Below are 15,976 nucleotides of genomic sequence, written 5' to 3'. Positions count from 1 at the left end.
CAGGGGTGTTTCTCCCTCTGCCTCTAGTGAAACTATGGGGTTTACCCCTATTATAACTAGTAGAACTACTGGGTGCTAAAAAAGATATAAAAGAGTTACTAGGGGTGGTCAGAGAATTAGGCCTTTTGAGAGATGGAGAACCGTCATCTTTGATGCAAGGTTTGAGCAGACCATTGGCAATCTTGATGCATTTATAGTTAGCATATATGGTGAGATAAGTGCCAGGTTCATTGGACTTTAGTTCCTTGAGAATGTCCATCATCAATATTCTAAAGGCATTGAAAGCAATCTGTGCGACTACAAGGGATTTGACTTGCCCACCAAGCCAAGAGCAAATTAAGGAAAAATCGAAATCTATAGGTTTCTCCAAAAATAGTTGTTACAAATGATTGAAAATGTGTCAAATAGCATGATCAAACCACATGAAGCCTTAGGATCAAGGAATTTACAAGCACATTTTACGTAAGGTCAAAAGGCATTCTAGATTGACTTTGTGTAGAAGTCAAGGTTGTTTTTTGAAAACTCCATATTCCCTTTAGTATGGATGTACAGGCCAACATTAGAGGCATATTTAGTATGATCAATAAAGTTGAGGCTAAATGGAGCTTTGATGAGTTTCCCTTTATCCAAAAACTATCCATCTTTTAGTACTTTGAGTCTGCAGTCTTTCACAATAGATGCCGGAAGATTGGCCAGAATGACCCAAGTTTCACTTAGTATCAGTGCTGAAAAGACTTTGTTGGGGATAATACATAGCTGATGGTCTACTCCCAAAGACTCCACTTCAACCTGCCTAATTAGCAAGATAGGAAAGACTTTAGAGACTTTAGGAACCATTTCTAAGAGGGTAGAGTCATTGAGGGTGCATAGATTGCTTTGGAATTCTTTAATAGTTTCCAAAGTGGCATTGTGCCTGCAAAAAAATCCACTTGTTTGTGGGACAGCAGGGATAGGCGGAGTACTAATAAAAGTTGTGTTAAGTCCACACAATTTTTTTTTAAAATTAACAAGTTCAACACCAGAGGAAGATAATTGAGCAAGATCCTGATTGTATTCTATAGCTTAAATAGGAAGATGGGATAAATATTGAGAAATCATAGCCACTCCATCCTTTGAATCTTTGTCCAAGGTAGCCAAAATCTTGACCAAGTCATTAAAAGAAATCATATGTAAAATATATGACTTTTTGTCAGCTGTTAGGGCTGATCCATAGATAAGTTATGAAGCATCCAGATTGCTTATACAATGAAGAATAAGAGAGCTAGCCACAGAAAGGAGTTCAGAGGCCAGCTCTAGTCCTTGGGATAGGGATAGAGCCTATAAACAGAGTTGAAAGATTAGATAGGGTTTATTTGAGGTAAGACGTCACATTGCTTTTTGCTTTTCTAGGAAGAAAAGGTCTGGTTCTAGTTGACATGGCTTTTTTAGGAGGGTGATCCTTTAAATATTGTGCAAATTGTTCCATTATCCTATCACTCTAATGTTTTTTGACCAGTGGATAGTTAGAAGTAGTGGTATCTACAGTAAAAGGGCTTAGGTGCACCAATGGCAGACATCAACTTTAAGCCAAAAACACTTTAAGTAAAGATAGAGTACTCACTTGCACTCATATAAACAAGCTAATAGATTCATTAGCCTTGAATACGTATTACAAGTGTCAAAGAACTCTTCAGTTGTATCCATGTCCTACTTAATATCTTTTTACCTTAAACCTTCCAACCAATATTGTTTTATTGTCTCTTGATTTTTCAAAGAGGGTTTCACTATTCTCAATCTTTTTATGAACTAAAGGTCATCACTCCTTCAGTTTCCATGAGATCATAGGTAATAAATAAATATAGTAAATGATGCCTATTTTTTAGAAAGAGTTTATATTTATTTATATAGAAATAATTCTAATCAGAAGGTCACTACCCCTTTTGATCCAAAATGTCTTTCCAAAATCATTGTCCCAAAGAGATTTGAGGTAAGATGTTTTTTATTTATTTTGATTCATTTATGATCTTTTAAATTTATCAGGGTAACAAAGTACTCCAAACAATCTATCATAAGTTTGCATTTAAAGTTGTATTATAACATAGAGACTATGGCATAAGAAGATCCACTTGAAGTAATATTAATCCAAAAAACACTTGGGTAAATAGTCAAAGTATGGGATAAGTTAAGACTAATCTATCCCTTAATATGAAATTATACCAGATGTAGTTAGCTAGGTAGGTAATGTTAAAAATATGCTTGTTGCATAATGCAGGCACACCAAGCAAGGTGATTTAAATGCTCTAGGTTTAATGAATACGTAATATGCAAGTGATTTTAGGAAACCAATCATTTAGTGTGATGAGGAGTAGTAGACTTATTTATCCAAAGTGATCACATAAAAACATGCAATCAGTAGCTCACCCATAATGTTCTTAGAAAAAATCTTTTATACACCAGATGGTAGCAGCATTCTATTGTGTTTCTTTTACAGAAAATTCTTTAGAATGCTTTCAGAAATCCAAAAAGGACAACTTTAATTTTCAGAATATGTGCATCACGAACCTGTGATGGAAGGATTTGCTCCACTAATTCCATAGCATCAATATGAACAAGAAGTCAAGTTATAGACCACACGTGCAATAGCAATCACCCACACCCACTCAACTCTCTTTCCAAAACACACACAGAAAATGTCACGCCTAAGTGAGGGCAAAGCATCCTCACCTCTTATTTACAATGGTTGAGGGGGGAAGCGCCATCAGTCTCTTGAGAGGCAGGAATCCCATAAGATGAGCTTCCACAATCGGATCAGGGCCCCAGATAGCCAGATACACAAAGCGAGTGAAGGGGGTTGATACTACGAGTGCAGAGAACACCCCGCAGTGCACAACATATGCACAACATTTTTCCTATGTCCATACAATTGCATAAAAAATTATCATTAACAATACATCAACCACACATATCCTCAACATGCTCTTTGTACATTTAGCTTGACATGCTGCAGTATTTGCAAAATTAGCATTAACAAAACATGACCAACACGTTAGTTGATTCTTACATTTAGCTTGACACGCTGACATGCTGCAGTATGCTCATTAACATGACCGATCAATGTGATCAACTCGATTGATGGAGGACGACACCTAGCTATCGAGCTTATAACCCAACTATGGATTGGGAGCCTCACGCAAGCTACTCCACTCCTCTACAAATACACACCGTCCCTCCTCTCCACATTTGGTGATGGCAAGCTAGGAGAGTCTCTCTCTCTCTCTCTCTCTCTCTCTCTCTCTCTCTCTCTCTCTCTCTCTCTCTCTCTCTCTCTCTCTCTCTCTCATTCTCTCTCATCTGATTACTCCCAATCATATGGTTTTGCCTCAATAATGGCCATGCAGCCCAAAACCACATGGCATAGGATGATAGCAATATAGATACCATCTGATAATTTCATGCCGGTCAGCTCTACAGGCCAACTTCCTCCAAGACGTAAGCAAGCGGCCCACCACGAGGGGGAGCTGAAGAGCTGATGAGAGAGAGAGAGAGAGAGAGAGAGAGAGAGAGAGAGAGAGTCCCGACCCTGAAGAGAATAATTGAGCCCACAAACTTGAAGAGAACATCTGCACTTTTTTGCCTCTAATTGGGAGTTATCAGATGAGAGAGCGAGAGAGAATGAGGGAGAGAGATTTTGTGCACTTCGTTGCCTCTGATCGGGAGTTATTAGATGAATGTTATAGAGAGAGAGAGAGATATCGGACCCTAAAAAGAACGACGAAGGCAAAAAATAGTGTATGTGATCCATGTAAAGAACTACCGCTCTTGCAGGCCAATGTGTTAAGAACAATATTGAGAGAGCGCCCAGGCGAATGAAGAGGCATGAGGAGGAGTCGTTGTCATGTGGGTGTGAATGAAGTAATCAGCATCGAACTCCAGCTTGTCGTGAGTGTGGGGGGTTTGTGGGCAGTCTGGTGGGGAAGCCGTTGGGGGTGTTGTGCAGGCAAGGCAAGGCACGAAGACAATGAGGAAATTGTGTTTATGTATCTTCGACTCATTGAAGATCACATCTGAACTACGGATGACTCGACAAGATTTCGAGTGCCAGAGACGATATCCCATCTCTCCATCTGCACCATATCCAATGAAAATACATTTGTGTGACTTTGGCCCGAATTTCAGTCGAAGTTGTTTAGGCACGTGAGCATAAGCTTCAAAACCAAAAACATGTAGATGGTCATAGTGGGGCTTACGTTTAGACCATAACTCTTCTGGAATCTCGTAATTCAATGGCGTACTAGGAGAACGATTTATAATGTGCACTGCAGTCAAGACGGCTTCTACCCAAAATCCTTGTGTGAGATTTTCCCTAGAAAGCATGGTTGTGACTCTTTCCTGAATCGTACAATTCATGCACTCGGAAACTCCATTCTGAGCTGGTGTGTATGGTGCAAAAAACTGCCTTTCAAACCCCCTTTAGCACAGAAATTGTCAAAGTCCTTGGAGACATACTCTCCATCGTTGTCAGTCTGCAACCTCTTGAGTTTCTTGCCAAACTGATTCTCAATGAGTGCTAAGAATTTTTGGAACACAGGAAGAACTTGATCCTTATGTTTCAAAGGATATTCCCACACCTTTTGAGTAGAGATGATCATCTATGAATGTCACAAAATAGCTCGCCCCCCCTAGAGATTTGGTTGACATAGGACCACAAACATCACTATGTACTAAATCTAGAGGTTCAGCACCCCTTGACCCGATGGTAAGTGCAAGGACCTAGTCTGTTTGCCATGGATACAGTGCTCACAAACAGGAAAGTCAACATAAGATAAGACAAGTAAGTAGACAAAACGATTCAGAGTTCTCATTCCTTTTTGGCTAATATGACCTAGCCGGCAATGCCACAACTCAATAGATGGTAGCTCGGCTATAGATATATAATCATGACCAACATCTGACACATGCATGGAATAAAAGGTACCATGCTTCTGAACTCTGAGTACAACAAGATTACCTTTGCGTACTATCCACGAACCATTACCAAATGTGGTGTTGCAGCCCAAATCATCAAGCTGCAACAGAAAAAAAGCTCTTAGTTAACTTGGGCACATGTCTGCCATTACATAAAGTAAAGTGCGTGCCATTCCTTAGATGCAATTTGACGTTTTTGACACCCTCAGTGTCTAGTTCATAAGCATCACCAAGTCTCACTTTGCCACAAGAGTGAGAATAAGTAGAGAATCACTCTCTATGTGGTGTCACATGGAAACTCGCACCAGAATCTACTATCCAATTCTGTGCATATTGCACATATTTTGTAACAAGAGCCTCGACAGGTAGATCTTCTGTAAAGACCAATACATCAAAGGTAAGTGGCATAACAACCCGCTGGAAGAGTCTCTACAATAGGAGAATTTGAAGACTCTAGCACATTGATCTCTTCTAAATTTGCTTTGCCCTTGTCTGAATCATCAAACTTAGAAGTGTCATCGGATTGTTTATCCTTCTTGCTTTGCTGCCATTTCCTGCAATCCTTCTTCACATGCCCTTTTTTATGGTAGTGATAGCACTCGACATTATGCATAGAACCCCAAGACTTACTACGTGAGCCCCCACGTTCCTTGCTTTTGGCACGACTTTGAGTGCGACCCCTCTGTCTATCACTAGCAACATACGCATCACCATCCTTCTTGCCTTCGAGAGATTTCCTGCGAATCTCCTCGGTAAACAGACTCTCAAGGACGTCATTGTACACTAGACCGGTACCAGGTGCTGAGTTGCTAATCGCATTACATAACGTATCCCAAGACAAGGATAAATTGCATAGCAAGAAGATACATTTGATTTCCTCATCAAAGACCAAACCCTAAGTGGTAAACTGAGTGAAAACGATATTCAACTCATTAATGTGAGTAGAAATAGTGACCTCTTCCTTCATACGAAGGTCAAATAGCTTCTTCATCAAGAAAACCTTATTAGTGGCACTTTTGTTCTCATAACTAGAACACAACTTATCCCATACATCTCTAGCAGTCCTTTCTCCAACTGTAGTAAAGTACATAGATTCGGCCAAATATAAACGGAGGGTAGATTTGGCCTTAGCATCAAGTCTCTCCCAGTCAACATCTGTATACTCGCCCTCTGGGTGCTCCATAACAGGATCCAGCTGGCCTTTTTGTATAAGAACATCTTGAATCTGCTCTTTCCAGATAGCAAAATTTGTCCCATCAAATTTCCGGATATTGTAAATCTCCTTTTCACCACTAGATGACATGGCTGTAAGCTAAAGATAATATGGCAATAAACAGTGGTAATTTGGGAAAAATTTGGCAGAGTTTCCCCAGAAAAACTGACAAAATCTCAATCCAAAACTATCACAAGAGATCAGTAACGCATCAAAAGTGATGCTCTCAGAGCATAAGACAAGTGCATCAACCACTAACTGTGCATAAAAAAGTCAAAAGCTGACCCAAGACTGCCAACATGGCGTCAAATGCACCTAGCCCTCTCTATACATGTCATATGGCGAGGCCACAAAAAAAGGGTACTCTAGCAACCTATGTTACCGAAAGGATCTCAACATTCACGAATCCCCCAGCTCAAGAAAACCTCATGCTATCGACCCTCACAAAAGGTTATGGAGACAAGAAACTAGCCCAATCTTAGAAAGGGACTCCAAACCGAGTCTCAGAAATGGTCGGGACTGCCAGAAACAAGCCAAATCTGCTCCACAAAAGGTACATATGGCAGTTTCCACAACTCAATGTACATCCACTGTCAACAATATTGCAAGGTGCAGTATACACACTCAAACAAGCACCAAACAAAATGTGCAAGCAATAAAAAAATCCTTGCGGGGAGTAAAACCGCTCTCAAAAGAGCTCAAGCACTATCAAAAGTGCCAAAACAATGCATATGTGCATCAAGTACTCCCACTGAAATCTGTGCTGATGCAAAACACTACAACCTGTAAGAAACGTGGATGTCCTGTATGTATGCAAGAACCTATGAGGAGATGGATGCCTTAAAAATCCGAGACAATATTTATGCCAAAAATTGCTCCTAATTGGCCCATAAACTCTATCTCAATAACACTAAATAGCCATAAATGTCTACATACCTGTTTGCACTTTTGAAAGTGCACACGCGCACAGACGTGAAAACGGCAAGAACAAACCCTGCTTTGATACCAGTTGAAGGTGCCACGCGAAGCGTGTACGAGTGCAAGTGCGAGAGCAGAGAGAGAGAGAGAGAGAGAGAGAGAGAGAGAGAGAGAGAGAGAGAGAGACCTACTTTGGGTGGAGTGCACAGCAGCATTATCCTGCTGTCTGCAGCTCCTTATTCTTTTGTATTAAAGAATAAGTGTATACATGGTTAAGTTAATAGATGGGTTAGTAGTAAGTGGGATGTCCGGCCAGTTGGCTTGAATCCCAACAAAGCCATGGTACTTGAAGATTTGTGAAATGAAGAGGGTTTCCATTTGATGGGCTTGGATAGTATTTTTGACGTGTATAAAATGAGCTTGTTTTTACTGAACATGTCTACTATCGTCCATATTCTCGTATTCCCATGGATAGACTTAGGCAATCCAAAGATAAAATCCATGGATATGCTCTCCCATAGTGAATTAGGGATTGGCAAGGGTTGAAGCAATCGAGGTTGTTTCCCTCTATCAAACTTTGTCTTTTAGCATACCACACATTTAAAAACATACTCTTGTATGTTTGCTTTCATTGTAGGCCAATAGAAATATGTTTCAATCCCCTTTAGGGTAGACTGAATCCCTCTATGCCCCACATAAGGGGGAGCATGATATTCATACATTACTTTCTCACGGAGTGAGATAGTAATGCATAGCCTATTTCCATAGAGAAGATAACCATATTGTAAAGTAAATGGTTCCTCTTTCTTCCCTAGTGCAAGGGCTGAAATCACATCTCTAAAATCGGGCTCAATAGCATACTCATTTATCATTGAAGATAGATCATTGTGAGTTGCTATGGAAACCGCATTCACTCTCGGCCATCTTGAGAGTGCATTGGCTACTTGATTATGCTTGCCAGCAATGTGAGCAATATGAAAATGAAATTGCGAAAGAAAATTTACCCACCTCATTTGTTTGTCGGAGAGCTTGGTCTACGTCACGAAGTACTTAAGACTTTGGTGATCCGTTCACAGAATGAAAGGAGTCCCCAATAAATAGTGCTTCCATGAGTCTAAGGCATGTAGAATTACGATCAGTTCCTTTTCATATATGCCTAGAGCTTGCTCAACAGGGTCGAGCCTTCAACTTTCATAAGCTATGGCGTGCCCTTCTTGGAGCAAAACAGCTCCAAGGAAATCACCACAAGCATCACATTGGACCTCAAATGGCTTTGAGAGATCCGGTAGTGTAAGCACACGTTGAGAGATAAGCTTTTTGAAAGCATTATTCTCCTTGGGAGACCATGTGTACCTAACGTTTTTCTTTGTTAGGTCATGTAGTGATCCTTCTATTAGTGAGAAATTTTCTATGAAGCGTCTATAGTATGCAAACATACCTATAAAAGCTTCTTAGTTCATGAAGATTCCTTGGTCTAGGCCATCCTTTTATTACCTCTAATTTTGATGGACATTTGGATGCCACCTTGAGAGATAATGTGACCTAAATACTGAATCTCTTGTAAGAAAACATCACTTTTCTTTCAATTAACATAAAGTTTATTCTCTCTTAGAACTTGAAATATTACCTGGAGGTGTTGCTTGTGTTCGTCTAATGAATTAGATTAGATGATGATATCATCAAAGAATACTCCAGTAAAGGTTCAATGAGGCCTAAATAGCTTCTCCATCAAGCGGTTGAATGTGGTTGGTGCATTGGTCAAGCCAAAAGGCATGACAGTATATTTGTAAAGACCAAATGTAGTGCGAAATGCGGTCTTTACAATGTCTTGATCAACTATCCTTATTTGATGATAGCCACTTTTTAGGTCAATCCTACTGAAGTAGGTGGACCCTTGTAGCTTATCAAATAGGTCTTCTACCCGTGGAATGGGAAACCTATTCTTGATAGTGATCCTATTTAGTTCTCTATAGTCCACACACATACGATATGTGCCGTCTTTCTTTTTCACTAGTAACACGGGTGAGCAAAATGGAGATGATCTAGGCCTAACCATGCCCTTCTCAAGTAACTCATGCACTTGCCACATAATCTCCAATTGTTGAGCTTGAGAAACTCTATAAGAAGGTTTATTAGGTGGTGAACTTCCTGGAAGAAGTTCAATTGCATGGTCATCATTGCCTTGTTTAAGAGGTAGTTCACAGGGGATGTCGTCAATTATCTTGAAACCCCTTGAGAAAGTTGGATAACTCTAATTCCTTGTGTGTTTATTTTCTTTTGTTAAAACATTAGGTTCATTTTGAGAATCTTTAACAAAAATCATGTACATGGAAGTAGAGCTCTTTATTGACTTATTGAACGCTTGCTTATGTACAATGGGTATGGTCTTACCCATTTGCTTAGCATCTATGTACATATCTTTTTCCCTAAACCTAAAGTAGATTTCCCTTTCAGGGAATTAAACATAGGCAACCATGCGGTCAAACCATGGTGCCCCTAGGATTACATCCTCATGCTTGAGAGGAGAGATAAAGAAGTCCTCTTTCTCCACATAGCTTTGGACATGGAGCCTCAATTTCCCGATTAAGGGAGTGACTGAAGATTCTTGCCCCTTGAAAGCACCATCTGTGGGTAGGATATCTCCCATCTCGTAATCTTGTATCCCTAGCTTGGCGGCCAACTCTGTGGATATGAAATTGTGAGCAGAACTAGGGTCAAACAGAATAAAATCCTCATGTTCTCTTACCTTTTCCCAAGCATGGCATAGAGGAAATCCTTTGTGGTGAGTTTCCTCCTCTTGGATTTCAACCAAGGTAGCTCTAGGAGGTTCATGGCGGGTGTTCTTTTGAGTACAAGAGCAGTACACATGCCCTTGCTCGCCGCACTTGAAAAGCGGTTATCCTTGCGATAACACTCAAGCTCTTCAGGAGAGAGTTTGTTTTTGCCTTTGTAAACTCCCTTCTCTTTAGCTTTGTTGGAATTGCCCTTACGAGACTTTTGGACATTGTCCTTCTCCTTAGGCTCATTGGAACCCTTGTTTTCCGTGGTCTTAGAATTTCTCTTAGCCCCTGTTTGGAAATTGATCGAGAATCCACCATAGTATGGTATATAACCGCCGATATGGTGCGTGGCCTTTGGGAGTTGACATACTCCGCCATTTCTTTAGTTAAGCTCGCACAAAATTGTTGCTTTTGCTCTCCAAAATTCAACTTTTTGAAGACAGTGGCTTTGAGTTGTAAGTCCCAAAACTTGTCTACATATTTTTGAATGGATTCGTAGGGAGAGAGCTTCAAGCTTCACCATTCGGTGAGTACTTTGTCTTTGGCATCGGTGGCCAAAAACTGCTTCATAATGGAAGCTCTTAAAGATTTCCATGTTCGTGGAGCTTCACCGTTGGCCCATAGGCTAGATTACCATTGTCTGGCGGACTTTTGAAAGTGCATAGCTACATGGCGTAGCTTAGAGGGCTCCGTGAAGCCCTAATCTCCAAACGCCACATTGAACTGTTGGATAAAGGCCAAGACTTTGTCCGTAGCACCAAAGGTGCCATCGTAGGTAAGGAAAGACCTCTTTGAACTTCCTGAGCTTGGACAACCTCTTCCACGCGGCATAGGATTTCCTATGGCCTCTTTATGGTTCAAAGGTTGCACCATCACTTTCTTTAGAAGATGAAGAATTTGAGGAAGATGGAGAAGAGGGTGACCTCTTTCTCGCCTTTTTCTTGCCTTGATCTTCTTTGCTTCACCATCAATTTCATAAGAGGAAGAGGATGAAGAAGATGGAGAAGAGGGTGTTCTCTTTCTCGCCTTTTTTTTCTCTTTCTTTTTGTCATCCCTCTTTGAATTATGGTGTGGAGAAGTGTGCTATGGTATTCTCCATTTCGGAGGTGATGGAGAGCGTTTAGCCCGCCGTCTTCGTGGAGCCACTTCCACCAAGGTGGCAGGAGACTCACTTCTTTCTCATTCCTTCGGTGGGGGCTCTTGATTTCTCCTTTGAGAAGGGGATGTGTCCCCAAGAAGCAAATTTTTGAGCCCTTCGTATGGATCCTCTTCTTCTTCCCGAATCGGAGAGAGTCCTCTTTTGGAAGTCTCACAAGGAGGCTTCCTAGATACTCTCTCGTCATGGTGGGGAGCTTGGAGAATCCCATTAGCATGAAGCTGCCGTTGCACTTCACTTTGGAGGCATGGATTGCCCGTAGCTTGTTGAAGCCTAGAAAAAAGATAGTTAACAAGCATAGGGGCATCATTAGTAGCCTGCTCATTGGCAAAATCAAAGTTATCGATATTATTTCACTCTCTTTAATATTGTTAGCCATTCTAACAACTTTTTAGGTGTACTTTGGCACTTCAAGCCCTAGTTGCTACTCCTCTTTACCCCTTTAGAAAAAGCACTCAAGCTACTGTACCCGTGGGTCAAATACCATTAATTGCAAGGAATAGAAGAGAGGGTCGTTCAACACCAAAACAGCACTGGCTCTTGTCAAGCTTTTAAGCCCCGTTAGACTCCACTATAAAGACCATAGCTCTCGACGGTGATGCCCCATTAACTACACAAAGGCAGGTGCACTGCAAGGCTGAAAATTTCCTATTCTACTTACTCACATGCAATTAATAATACCAACCATTTATAGCTAGCCTGAGGAACTCCCTTCTTGAGCAAGAAAAGAGTAACCTTGTGCTCTGATACCAATGTAACATTTAATGGCCTAGTAACTTGTGTGTAGCGGAAAATAGCATGAACATAGTGAGCATTTCATTAGAATAGATTCCTAATGAGAATGACAAGAGTGCTTGGGTGGAGAGAGCAACAAAAAGCATAACACCTAGTTAGATAGCATGAACAATACTTCATAAGAAAGAGAAATTAAGCTATTGACAAAAAGTTGAGGACCAGATTTGTAGGAGCTGGCCCCCCCTCCAAAAGGCTTTGTATTATGGTTTCTCCCATCAAGAGAGACATTTTACAATACAATTCTTTATGTTCCTTCAATACTAGCTAGTTCAATGAAGATGGAAACTTCAAGCAGTAAGCAAAACACTTATCAAACACAACATCAATTCCCTCACGGTCTCAAACCCAAGACCTCACACGCCTTCGAAGATGGTGAGAGCTAGCGGGGTATGAGAGTAGATTGAGAGGAAGAAGGAGTAGTGTTACAAGAAAGATGTACATCTCCTCACATAATCACTCATATTAGCATAGCTTAGCTTAGTAATTAGCATGGTAGAGGAGATGAGCATGCATTGAAGCTTGGATCTTGGTTGAATTTGCATCACAAAGCCAAGAGTTGTTGGTGTAGGCCTCCCTTCTCACAAGCTTGGAGTAGGTGATAAGCTTTCCATTAAAGCTTGAGAAGGAGAGAGAGAGAGAGAGAGAGAGAGAGAGAGAGAGAGAGAGAGATAGATAGATAGAGAGAGAGAGAGAATCTTCTTGCTTCACACATGAGTTTGTGTGAGTGTGTATGCAATAATTCCTTGAGAAAATCAGCCCCCTCTCTCTCTTGGTCGACCCCTCTTGCTATTTGCTCATGCTGCAACCCTATTGGACCTCCCTGGGCGGCCTAGCCAATGAAATTTCAAGAGCATAAGTGATACCCTTCTGACATGTGTCCCCATTTCCCCTTTTGTTAGAGCTTTAGGTAATTAATAAATGCAACTAAACTCTCATTGTACGCCTTTGCCTCCTGGCCAATAGGAATCAGGCAAGCCATTGGGCTGTTGAATGCTCATTGGACCCCTTGGGAGACTGTCCAATAGTCTTCTAGAGAGCTTAATTCTTATTGTTTCTTTTATTAAGTGTTTTTAAATTAATTAAACTAGATTTACTCTAGCCTAATTCTCATTGGTCCACCTCCAAGTCCATCCAATAGGATTTGAGTACACCTTGTGGGCATCTGGGCTAGGGAGCTGACATGTGTCCCTCATTCCCTTTGTGTCAAGGTAGCTTGTGTGTGTGTGTGTGTGTGTGTGTGTGTGTGTGTGTGTGTGTGTGTGTGTGTGTGTGTGTGTGTGTGTGTGTGTGAGTTTCTCTCTCATCCCCTACTTCTTGGGCTCGCCCCCTCCTATGTAGGACTTGAGAAGATTTTTTGGGATACACACAAAGCATCCAATTTCCCTAGAGTTTGACCTTTGGACACAACCTTTGAATTTTGGAACCTTAGCATTTTGGAAGTCTTAATGGGCTGAACCTTGGTCTTTTAAGCCCATTGTAGCACCTTGATCTTTTGCAAATGGCCCCCCCTTTGGATCCCTACTGTGGCCGGTCTACCAGCTTAACCAATATTCTAGCTTTTTCTCCCCTGGCACTTCCCCATATTAAATGATCAATTTAACATGAGAAAATCATTTAGGAGAATTAGATATTAGTTATTATGACACGGAGGCTATAGGTGATGCAAGTTCTTGGGGCTCATTTCTATGGTTGGAATGGAGTGCTCCTTATCACTACACCTACGTATTGTTTGTGACGTATAGTTACCTCCCTTGGATGTCTATCTGCCTGGGTAGGACCTTGCATCCTTGCGGAGGGTATAGGTGGTTGCAAGTGCTTGGGGTTCATTTTTTGCTTTGTGTTTATATGTATATTATTTTACTTTATTATACAATTGCTCAATTAAATACTATTTTTCAAAAACTTAATATTTTTACGATTGTATGAATGTATAGGTGGCTTGTGAACTTGTCATGGATGCCAATGCTTGCTCTCAAAACATCAATGCAGCTACTTCTAGTCACCCATCGACTGGTGGTGAAGTATCAAACAATGGATCTTCCAATAAAGGGAAGCGCAAAGCCGTCAATGATAAGGTGCCAGAGCCTGAGTGACAATTTGCTGAGAATGTAAGATCATTTATAGATTGGCGTTGCAAATTATGTGGCAAAGAAAAATCAAGAGGTGCACCTCGTATTAGGGAACACTTCCTTGGATCAGGGGATGGAATACCCAAGCTTTCCAATGGGAAAAACTCATGATGAAAAAAGTAACTTCTCATTAAAAAATTCTCTTAAAGTAGCAAATGCATGCGTATACATCAAGAGATGAGAGAGACAATGCTTCAATAAGCAATTTTTAAGTCTTAGGATGGATCAAAAGGTGATTAGCTTCTAGCTCAAATAAAAATTTGGATTTAAAAACAAGCTTAAATGAGATAGAGAAGAGTCAACTTTATTAAAATGAAAGTGAATGGATTTGAAAGCCAAATATGAAAATCATAAGCAATCTTGACTCCTGACTTCATAATAAAGCTCAATTGTTAGTGCTATGCAAGCTTTCCAATTTAATTCAAGCACCAAGAATGTATAATATTTCCAAGTCCTAATTTTAGTGTACAAATTGTTTTGACCAATCATCAATGCATGTCCAATGTAACTCTCAAGTTGAAACCCATGTCCACACAATCAAGGCAAGCGCAAAAAAAAATATAAGACATATTCTTGTTCATTTATGCATAGACATCCTCTTGCAATCATCACACACAACAGATGGTTAAATATCACTCATGAAAAGAGTTAGAGAGCTTTTCATGAAGTGCAAATTGTAATTTAAAACTCTCTTAAACTTACAAGGGTTTGCTACACTAGCTAAGTAAATTTAGAATGCTAGAGATGATTGAAACCTTGACATTGGCTCTTAGTAGCCAAATTTATGATGCATTACGATGCCAACCTCCTTCAAGAAAAGCCCATGCGTGAACTCCTTCAAGATAAAGCTCAATTGTTAGTGTCTAATACCATTGTGTCATTCAAATCAACCATTAGAGGAATCACGATCAATTAATATTTTTTTTTAATCCAATCCCATAATCTATACACATTTGGCATACATGTCAAAAGAAATTAAAAGTTATAAACAAAATTCATACCTTTCTTCATGTTCAAGCCATCTCATCACGCCCTATGAGCTACACTCATTAGCTACCTTGAATGGTTTGAATTTGGTTAAATCTCTCTCACTTTCTTCAAGTCATTTTCAACAAAATACAAACCATTCTCAATGTTTTCAATCGGCTCAAGGTGAAAGTGAGCTCACTTGGTGAGATAAAAAATGATGAAAGGTGGGAACCCACACATTTTTTTTCTTTTTTATGCAATCAGGAAAACTCAATTTCTTTTTGTTGTTCATTTGAATCGTTTACAACCTGCAACACAGACAGATAGAGAGAGAGAGAGAGAGCGAGAGAGAGAGAGAGAGGTTGATGTGTGTGTGTGTGTGTGTGTGTGCGCGCGCGCATGCGCGTGCATGTGTGTGAGCCAACTGATCAACAAGGTAGGTCGGTAGTAGGGTACTACTACTTAAGTCAACAGTTAAATAATCAAGGCATTGATTCATTGATGAAGATCTATGGCTACGACATGCCTATGAGTGGTAGCTCATGGTGGGGGGTCTTCAAATGGCACTGCATGGTGGAGTTTGTTCTTTGGGCCAAAAAGTTTTGGGGCTCATGGGCCCAGTTGGCAATGTGTGTGCATCCGAGGATGAGAGGCTACCTTGTGAGCATGAGTGAAGAGACGATTGTATGTTGGTGTTGCTATTAGTGGCCCAAGTCTGCCGCTTGCATGCAAGTTGCATAGATGTGGTTGCTAGCCCTGGATTGGGTTGATATGTGGAGATGGGGCCTAGTGTTGTCGTCAATTTCAACGCATGATGCATATATTTGTTATAAAATTTAAAGTTACGTTTAAAAATTATAAAATATGTGTTGATTGTAGCATACATGGATCCTGTGGAAATGAAGGAGTTAAAAACCAAGATCAAATCTTTGTTGGTCACGTGTATATGTGCTCTGACCACGGAGGAGATCACCTTTTTATTGGAGGGTGAAACGAGTAGAGATTGTAATTTCTTTAATACAATAATTGAAGGAGTTCAGGCACACTTCTCAGTTGTAGAAACAAAGGCTAT

The sequence above is a fragment of the Adiantum capillus-veneris genome, chromosome 14 (assembly GCF_014529385.1).
Source record: "Adiantum capillus-veneris isolate H3 chromosome 14, ASM1452938v2, whole genome shotgun sequence".
Classification (NCBI taxonomy): Eukaryota; Viridiplantae; Streptophyta; class Polypodiopsida; order Polypodiales; family Pteridaceae; genus Adiantum; species Adiantum capillus-veneris.
This window is presented reverse-complemented; position numbering follows the sequence as displayed.